Consider the following 10,542-nt stretch of genomic DNA (forward strand, 5'->3'; position numbering starts at 1 on the left):
GCGTTTACATGGAAATTATTTGTTCCATAATTTATGTTTGCTCCAAAACGTTATTGATTCCACAATGTTAGTGCATTTCTTAGGGACATCAACATTAAAACATTCAATTCTGATTATTTTAAAAAAACATTTATTTAACTATGACTTACCTTTATTTATGCACTTTCCATTCTACCTCACCTTCTTTCCTGAGGGCCCCATGGCCACCAGCCTTACAGAAGCCCTGTCTCCCTCTACTGAGGCCGCTGTGCCTCCTAGCTCCCTCTGTTCCCACCCCACTGCAAACCCTTCTCCCCAGGGAGTGCAGAACAATCATTTAAAAATGCAAGTTGGTCCAATCCCAACCTGGTTTACAAACCTTCCACTGGCTCCCCACTGTGCTGGAATAAGGCAGGACCTCCTGTGCGTGCTCTGGGCGGCTACCTCTCCACCTTGGCGGTGGGCTGTCCTCCCCGCCCTCTGCCTCGCTGGCAGGATTTCCCACACTTCCGAGACCACACCAGGCCATCCTGCCTCAGCGCTGGGCACTGCTCTCCTCGCCTGCAGGCTCAGCCCTCCGGGTGTCCCCTTGACTAGCTCCTTTTTCTTCAACTCAAAGTCTCCTCAAGGTGCCTCCCTGGGGCCGGCCCCATGGCGTTGCGGTTAAGTGCACGCGCTCCGCTGCTGGCGGCCCTGATCTGGATCCTGGGGGCGCACCGACGCACCGCTTGTCAGGCCATGCTGTGGCGGAGTCCCACATAAAGTGGAGGAAGATGGGCACGGATGTTAGCCCAGGGCCAGTCTTCCTTAGCAAAAAAGAGGAGGATTGGCACGGACGTTACCTCAGGGCTGATCTTCCTCACAAAAAAAAAAGGTGCCTGCCCTGACCGACTTTCCAAAGTGGCCCCTCCTTATTCTCCTTTACGGCCTCCTATTCCTGTCCTTTTAATAATTATTATACTCTATCTTTGCTTGTGTATTGTCTCCCTCCCCCAGCTGACTGAATACTCCACGTGGGGATGGACCACAAGAGCTGGCATCGCGAATGCTTAGTTCAGGGCCCCGCCAAAGCCCCAGAGGTCTTTGCTTGACCAAACTTTAGTCAGGCTCCGGAACCTTCTCCTGGGCTTGTCTGTGCACTTCCCTATAAAATCCAGTTTGAGCAAGAACCCTGCTAAGTCAGTTTAACCAGAACCCCCCACCCTTGATATCTGCTCATCTTCCATATCTGATGAGGTCCCTCACCGCCCCCAGGTGACGTCTGATTTCCCTGCCTGTCTTCAGTGAGAATCCTGTTAGGTTGGTTTAGCCAGAATCCCCCTTCCCTCGGATGTTTCCTTTTAGTAATTTTCACTCCACTGACCCCCTCTGCTCCTCAGCTATAAATCTCACTTCCAGTGCTGTGTTCCGAGCAGAGCCCAATCTCCCCACACTGTAGACTCCCACTGCAGTGGTTCCTACCCCCATCACGATGGTCCTGAATCAAGTCTGCATCACCATCTCTGACAAGTGTCATTGACTGCTTTCTTTACGAGGAGAGCCCAGGTTACGAACTCCTACCGTATCGTCAGTGACGGTCATCACTAGCAAAACTGGCCGAACGCTCCTGTGAACATCATCAGCTTTATCTCACTGAACAGTTTGTCAACATTAGTCTAAACCTGTTAGCTCTTTCTTGGTTAAAATCTATAAGTAAAGCTTTTAAGTCACCCTCAAGGACGTGGGACACAGAAACAGCCAGCTCTGGGACGGAGGTGCGGCTCAGTTTCCCTTGCCCGCATTTGGAGGGGTGCTGCGGCCGGTTTTTGTGACGGGGTGAAGATCAGGGAGCAGTCGGACAGGACAGGACACAAGCATGACTCAGCTCTCCCGAATCAACTCGTCACACCGTGACCTCATTATTTTATCTGAAACAACAGGAATTCCAGGATCACTGGCACATCGGGACTCAAAAATAATAAAAGGAAATATCAACTTTCTCCTAAAAGTCTCTGGGTTAATGCCTCCTTCCATTGATGGACATAATCGTATGATTTCTTGCAGGCGTTCATACACATAAAAGTATTAAAACAACCAGAGTTTAAATTTCTTTAGTTTGCAGCAATAAAATTATTCGTATATTTGTGAAGATTTAGTCAGAGTCACAGGTGAGAATTACTGTTATTTTATGGGAACTTAGATCCGAAATATAGAAAATCAAGCATGAAGCTATTACAAGACATACTCTTTGTTGGCTACATAACTCCACAGTTGTGAAACCAAACAGCTGTGATTGTTGCCCTGACAAAATAAAAGGCTAAGGAAGACAAGGGTCCACTGTGAATCTCCTATAGCCAATCGGTTGAATTGACACACGTTTGTTGAGCTTCTCCTATGAGCTTGGGAAGTGTAGACATGCTCCCTGCCTTCAAGAAGCTTAAATTTAGGGGGAGGGTAGCACAGAGGTTATTATATTTCACGTATATTACGGTATTAAGTGCCTACTCTCATGCATTAAGTGCTTATCACTTCCAAGCTCTCTGCTAAGACTTTCCGTGCATTATTTCATTGATCCTCACAACAACCCATCAGGGACTTGAACTACAAGCACTGAGGCTCAGATCAGTTAACTGGCTTGTTTACTGACACACAGCTAGGAAGTGGCAGAGCTGGGAGTCCTCCCAGATCTGCCTGACTCAAAGGCTCAGAGCTTTTTCTACCATCAAAAATGTGCTGTGAGGGGCTGGCCGGGTGGCGTAGTGGTTGTTTGCACGCTCCGTTTCGGCGACCCGGGGTTCGCAGGTTCAGATCCCAGGTGCGGACTGAGCCATGCTGTGGTGGCATCCCGTATACGAAATAGAGGAAGATTGGCGTGGATGTTTGCTCAGATGTTAGCTCAGGGCTGACCTTCCTCACTAAAAAAAAAAAATGTGGGTGGTCAGAACAGTGTTCAGCCTCTCCCCAGGAATGCAAAAATAAGACCCAAATATAAGATTAGAATGTGAACTTCATGAGGGATGGATCACGTCCATTTTGTCCCTCATTTTATCCCCAGAACCCAGGATGGTGACTGGCACACAGTAGAATTCTTTTATTTATTTAATTAATGAATTAGTTAATTAATTTATTTGTGAGGAGACCAGCCCTGTGCTAACATCTGCCAATCCTCCTCCATTTTTGCTGAGGAAGACTGGCCCTGGGCTAACATCCGTGTGCATCTTCCTCCACATTATATGGGACACCGCCACAGCATGGCTTGCCAAGCAGTGCGTCCCTGCGCACCCAGGATCCCAGCCTGCGAACCCCAGGCCACCGCAGCAGAGCGTGCGCACTTAACCGCTTGTGCCACCGGGCCGGCCCCTATTTATTTATTTATTTTTGCTGAGGAAGATTCGCTCTGAGCTAACATCTGTTGCCAATCTTCCTCTTTTTTTGCTTGAGAAAGACTATCCCTGACCTAACATCTGCGCCAATCTTCCTCTATCCTGTGTGTGAGATGCCTCCACAGCATGGGTGAAGAATGGAGTAGGTTCGTTCCCAGATCTAAACCCGAGAACTCAGGCCTCTGAAGTGGAGCACTCAGCCACGCAGCCGTCCCCCGCAGGATTCTGATAAATATATTTAAAATTAATTAATTAAGCTTTGAAAGCAACAGATTCTAGCTCAGAGCAGAGACATACAGAGGGAGCTTAACAAGACAAATAAGTCCCTGGTGGACACAGCAGCCTCCTGATGGTTTAGAGAGATCCGGTGTATGTGGCCTCTTCTGGAGAGAGACTACGTAGCCTTCCTCAGATTTTTAAGGGATCATGACCCAAAGATGTTTATCAACCACTAATCTAATCTATCCCCTTAATTTAAATATGGGAAAACTAAGCTCAGGAAGTCAAGCAACCAGTCCAAGGTTATGCAGCTACATAAAGACTGGATCTGATACACAGATTACCTGATCTTTGAACTTCTTCCACAATGCCACCCATGGGAGGATAGTGTGATGATCCAGAAGGACTCAGCCACGAGCAAACCAGGTGGCCTCTGAAATCTACACACCGCTTCCTAACAGAGGATACAGGACTGTTTAGTCAGTCCAGGCTCACTGCTGAAACAATCCCAAATCTCAGGCTCTGAACACAACCACAGCTTCCTTTACTGCTCCCATCACATCTGAGATGGACCGTTAGGCTTTCCTCCAAGTGATGATGCAGGGACGCCAGCTTCTTCCATTGAATGTCTCCCCTGTCTTGGAGGTTTTACTTCCAGGCATGCGGATGAGAAAGAAAGAGGGCATGGGGGATCGTGGAGGCTGTTATAGGGCCTCACTTGCACCCACATTCCATCAGCTAGACTTCAGTCATATGGTTTCAACCAACGGCAAAGGAGGCTAGGAACTATAATCTTCCTGTTGCCTGAGCAGGTGACCAATCATGCTGGTTTGCCTGGGCTGTCCCAGTTTTAGCACCTGAAGTCCCACATCCAGACAAACCAGGATGGATGATGACTCTAGTGCTGGAAGAAGCAGAGGTGGCTTTTGTGAACCTCTAACAGCCACAGGATGTTTGAGAGGGCCTAATAAATAGCATCATTTATCCCCTGCTCACCTTCTGAGACAATTGAGAAATAAAATAAGACAGATGGTTGTCAAAATAGTCACCCTTTTCACTGATAAAGCTAGATCAGAGAACAGGCTTTTATCTACGAGAGGGGGCTCCCAAATAGTGGACTCAGGATGAGGCCGACTTTACCACTTCTCGGGCAGTGCTGGACCTCTCCACATGGGAAGTGTGACAACGAGCACAGGAGAAATCCCGCTCTCTGTGAGCAGGTCTACCGCCACAAAGAAAAGAGGAGCTGACCACGCACACCCAGTTTATTGTCCCCAAATTTATCAAGTAGAGAAGCCACTCTATCTTCCAGGGGAGTGAGGAGGAGGTTGTGAGTGAAAGAAAGCCCGGACCATTATAACCATTGGCCTTCCCTCACAAAGAAGGAAACACCAGCCAGAGAGAAAAAAGCATTCCCATGCAGCGAGCATCAGACCACAGGAGCGAGCTGAGAACTTGGGGTACCCAGGATATCAACCAAGGAGAACTCGTGGTGACAGACTGGAATGTCATCGTGCTTTAGTTGGAGAAAGATGCATGAGCAGAAAACCATAGACTAGAACGCAGAAAATGGGATCTAGAACGTGAGAGGCTGGACGCGCTGCCTTAGCAAGCTCTGTCTGTGAGAGAGGGAGAGCGTCAGAGAGTCCCAGAGACTGACACTGCAGGGCCAGTGCCCTTGTCTCGTGCCTCTAATAAACGGTCCCTCCACCACCACCACCACTGCCACCAATGGCATATGTTCACTGTAAATTTAAAAATCGGCATTCTGGCTTGTATGTGTCAGTCTCTGCGGCCTCGGTTAGCATAGAGAGTCCCAGAGAGGGGAGGCCCTCCGTCAGTACATTGGACAAATCAGGTTCCATGTCTGGAGGGCTGAAGACGAGGCTTGGAACCATCGTGAATTCCTACAGGATAAATGCCACCTTGAAAGGCCCCTTGACAGTCAAACAGCAGCTCTCTTAGAGGAAACCCTGCTGGACCACACTGGGACCAAACAATGACATTGTCAAAGAGTGCATAATGGCAAGAAAATAAATTCCAGTTCTAGACTAAAAAGAGATTATCAAGGGCACAAATATAATCTGGAGGTGATGCTAGGGTGTGTGATAGGGAGGAGGAGGGTGTAGAGGGAGGAGAATTAACATTTGTTAGGACCCTCTCTAGTTTGGGGCCAGATCCTACACACTTATTTTACGTCAGAGGAATAACCAGAGAACTAGAGACTTGGGGAGGGTAAATAAATTGACCAGAATCATCCACCCAGTAGCTCTCAGGGACGATATGCAACCCCAGGCCTGTCTAGTTCAAAGAGTAATAATAAATACAAGAGGAGATCGTTAGTGTAAATAAGGATAGAAAAGTGCCCTTGTGATGAGACATAGAAATGAGAATGCAGTTACTCAGGAGAGACTCCGCTCCAGCTGTTTCTCAAACATTCAATAGATGTATGCTGTTTGGAGCCATTTTTCAGTCCTGCCTGAAGGCAAAGAGATAAGCAGCTCCGTGAGAAACTCTGGGATAGAGAGGTTGTGGAGCCGCTTCCCGCGCCGGCCCAGCCGCAGTGCGTTCCAGCCAGCGGGCTACAGGAACACTCGGAGAAGTGATGGAGACTCAGCACCTGTGTGAACTGGTCTTGCCCTTGCGGAATCTCGCTCTCGGATTTTGTAAACAGATTAAATTGCAAACTAAAATTGCTAACACTGCTGCTTGTTACATATTCACTTTTTATAAACAAAAGGCATTGTTTACAACAGGAAGATTCAATATTTACATTGCTTCTTTAAGGAGTCTCTGGCTGGAGCATGTAACACCGGAACCCTCCTCCTCGGCCAGGGGATGAGATGAAATGAGTCGTTTGTTGCTGCAGATCCTGAGAGCAGGGTCTCAACCTGAACCAGAAAGCCCCTTTCAGTTAATGCCAGACTCCAGGTTGCACCCACATGTGGACCCCGACTCTCTTTATTCCTGTCCCTCGGCCGTGTTCCTCTAAGCAAGGGAACCTGGCCACTTGGGTCGAGTCACCTGGGATGGATTTTCAAAATGCATCAGCATTAAAATGTTTTTGTAAACCTCGAGCTTGAGAATCGCTGCTCTAACGGAGGCGGGGCCTGGTGGGAAAGCTGCCATAAGTCTCACCCTCGACTCAACGAGAGTTTGGACTCTGTCTTGTGAGCACTGGGGAGGTGCCAAGGGCTTAAAGCAGAGGAAAGACATGGCCACATTTTGCACTGTAGAAGGTTAGTCCAGCCGTGATGTGGAGAAGAGATGCTAGGACTGAGGAGACCAGATGCAGGGCGGGGATCCCAGAGAGGGGGACGAGGACCTGAAGTGCACCACTGGCAGTGGGCGAATTTGAGAGGCACCTGGGGACGAGAATCAACAGAGACTCATTGGACGGAGAGTGGGCAGGTCAGCAGATGACAGAGAGGAAGAAATCAAAGACGAATGCCCTGTGTTTGGAGTGGGGTGCACTGACATGAGCACCACATCTTACTGTAGAAGTCAGGTTATGTTTGTTTCATTTTACAACTAACAAAAAGATATTCTTTGAATTTTTTGTTTTTGGCTCAAGGGGCTTGATAATATAAACTAAATTAAAACAGTATATGTAGGTTCCTACTGAAGTTCTTTCTCTGTTGAGGTTCTCTGAGAGGCTGGACAATGAACTGAGGCTTCAGCTCTTATTCCATAGGACTGGAAAGACGCCAGTCTCCTAATGTGAAGTTTGGAAGTCAGTACCACCTTTTTATACCAGTGCCAATCATCTCCTCCTTTTCCTCTCTGTCTCACTCCTTCTATCCTAGATTTTCCCGGGATGCTGTATTTGGAGACTGTAAGTCCACAGATGGGTGATATCTAACTGAAGCTGGGGGAACGACAGGCGGCAGGATGTAGCAATAGTTGTAAGACAAGAGGTGAAATCTGATCACTTTATTTTTTTATTCTTAGTATTTAGTGTTTTTTTTCTTCTTGATTACAAAATAATCAAAAATTATTATCTTTCTTAGAAAGTCAAACAATACAGAAAAGTATGATACAGAAAGGGAAATGCCCTGCCACCTCAGCCTCAGAAATAGCCATGTTAACGTCTGGTGTGTACGCCTCCAGGCTCCTCACTAAGGGGGGATGAGGTTAGGAACCAGCCAGGCGTTGAGCAGAGGGCCAGGGCTGAGAGACCGGGAGCACGTGCTCTTAGGAGAACACAGGGCACCCCAGAGAAGCTGCAGGCTCAGTGCGGCCAGAACCAGGCGTGCGAGGTGGGCAGGCAGACATGAGGGGTGGAGGCGGGTAGGGACCACTCCCAGTGCTGTGTGTGTGCACCCATGCACGTGTACACACTTGCACACCTTTTAAAGACATTGGATCACACTATGCTTCCTCCTCCAAAACTAGTGTTTTCACGTGGAGATCTTCCCACATGAGTACATTTAGATACAGTCCCTCCTTTGAAAAACAGCTCCATCATACCCTCTTACTTGAACATACAAAGTGTGTTTAACCAGTCCACTATTGATGGGAGTCGTTTCCAGTTTTTGCTACTAAGAGCAAATGAACGTTATTAAGTAAACACCCACAGAAGAACTTCTGACAGCTTAATCTGTAGGATGGATATTGCTGGGTCGATGGCTGTGCATATTTAGAATTTCGCATCAGCTGCTGTGGACAGGATTGCTGTTTCCTTACACCCTTAACAGCACCAGATGCAATTTATTCGTTGCCAACCTGAGGGGCAAAAAAAATCTCATTTTCAGTTTTATTTTAATTATTATTGAGGTTGAACACATTTTCATATCTTTCTGGCTTGTAGGTATTTACAGTCAAGCGTTGCTTGACGGGGACACCATCTGAGAAATGTGTTATTAGGCGACTTTGTTGTTGTGTGAACATCACAGAAGGTACCTACACAGACCTGCAGTACAGCCCACTACACACTTAGGTTACATGGGACTAATCTTATGGGACCACGTCGAATATGTAGCACATAGTTGACCAAAATGTTGTTATTTGGCGTGTGACTGTACTCTGAATTACCAGTTCACACCTTTTGTATCTGATTACTCCAGGTCACCCTCCAGTCCAGGCCAACGAAAACGTGACTGTAGAGTTTTGTGCCTTCATTGAACTAGAGCGTTTGCAGTGTTGGTGAAACAAGGAAAGTCAGTGACCTTCAGGATCTTGGAGTGACTCGTGCCATTCAGTGTTTACTGAAATTGCGGGGCACTCATTTTCCTTTAGAACCAGCCGTATTTGTCCCTGCCTTTTTCTGTTGGCCAGTACTGCCTTGATCCATGACCCTAAAACTCCTGATGTCTACCAACCAATCTAATCTTTTTAAGAAGAGGTATTTAAAATGGACTTGAGGAACACTTTGGGCTTCATTTTCTATTTATAGGTTTACAGTTTCTGGGAAGGAGACTCAACTTTTCTTTTGAATATGGCCTGTCTTCCTGCTTAGACTTCACAGTTCTCCATCCAAACCAGGAGAACTTGTGCCACCAGAAATCTAAATCAGCCCACACGTCTGTTCCAACTAGCACTGGCCTGAAACACACCAGATTTTCCCAGCGTTCTTTCTGCTTAGTGTGGATCCGCCCAGGCTCGCCCAGCCAGGGAGCGGCAGAGCTGAAAGGCAGGCTCCTGACTCCTGGTCCACAGTCTTTGTTTTCAAAACTTCCAGCTGCCTCCTTTGCTAATCTAATCGGAAGAAGAAATCCACTTAGAAGATTTGTATATTAGTAATTCTAGAAGTCACTTTAGTGATCATCTATCACAAGGAAGGAAACTGAGTCTCAGAGAGATGAAGCGACTTGCTTGGGGTCACAGGACTAGTGGCTGGACACCAACCAAAGGGTGCAGGTGGCACGTCTTCTCGTTGCCAAAGACGGCCCTCTCTACCAAGTCACCCTGGCATCCCCCACCAGGGAGGGTCCAAGTCCTCAAAGCAGGTGGAAACAATGCTGAAGTGTCAGACTGTGGTGGCCGCCTTCAGAAGGTGAAGTAACAAGAGGCCCTTCCTCCCCGTGCTATGAGACAATGTTAGTCTTTCCTTTAAGGTGGTCTAACCCTGCACCTTGTGTCTTATTAAAAATAAATAATCCTCAGGTTCCTGTTGGTTTTGTGACTTGTGGAATAGTGGGTGTATTCAGAGTATATGTATTTATATTTTTCTAGTAGTAAAATATTTCTCTGCTTTCCGACTGTTCCAGTTGGGTCCTTTTGTTTCTAAGGGATACTGAGGTAAGTTAGCTTGGACAAGGGGATTTTCTTGTAGGAACTGAGATAGCTCCAAAGACTGAGGTGGCCTGAGGAACTGTCTGCTCCAGGAGCCACTGCTGTCTCCATCTCTTTCTCATGGTTTCTTGCTTCTCCTTGTGCCTCTGCTCAGTTCTCCTCTTTCTAACTGGCTGGTTCTGCTTATTGGCAGTTTCTGAACTTTCTTAACTCTGGCTTGCTCATGGCTTTTGCTTGCCTGGTCCTGACCCTCCCTTAGGTAGAGTAGATCCCTATAGTTTCTACTCTTGTATGGGCTCATTCCTTCTGTGTTTCCTGTTCCAGTTCTTGAAAGACAGGGAATCTGATTGACTCAGCTCATCCTTTTGCAGTAGGACATAAGTCATAGTAACTCTCCATCCTACGGGGTTGGCTGCCCTTTGGTCAGGTGCCCACCCGTGCCCCAATCAGATATGCTTAAAGAAGGGTTCCGTCACAGGGCAAATTACCCGCCAAATAAGAGTCTGTTGGTGGGCCAATTTCTTTCAAAGAGGCTAAGGCATCATAAACACATCTAATACATCTGCTTTTCTGTTTGTTTGTGTTTTTTTTTTTCAATTAAGATTCAAGTATCATGGAGCTGAATCTGTTCATTGGCATCTTTGTAAATTTGGGGGGAATTATAAAAATATGTTATTTAGGAACTCTATCAACTGCCTAGCAGTGAGTCACGATAATACTATAATTTCCCATCCATGGACTGCGTGGC

Source organism: Ceratotherium simum, chromosome 4, assembly GCF_057802395.1.
Source record: "Ceratotherium simum simum isolate JZ-2026a chromosome 4, ASM5780239v1, whole genome shotgun sequence".
Lineage (NCBI taxonomy): Eukaryota > Metazoa > Chordata > Mammalia > Perissodactyla > Rhinocerotidae > Ceratotherium > Ceratotherium simum.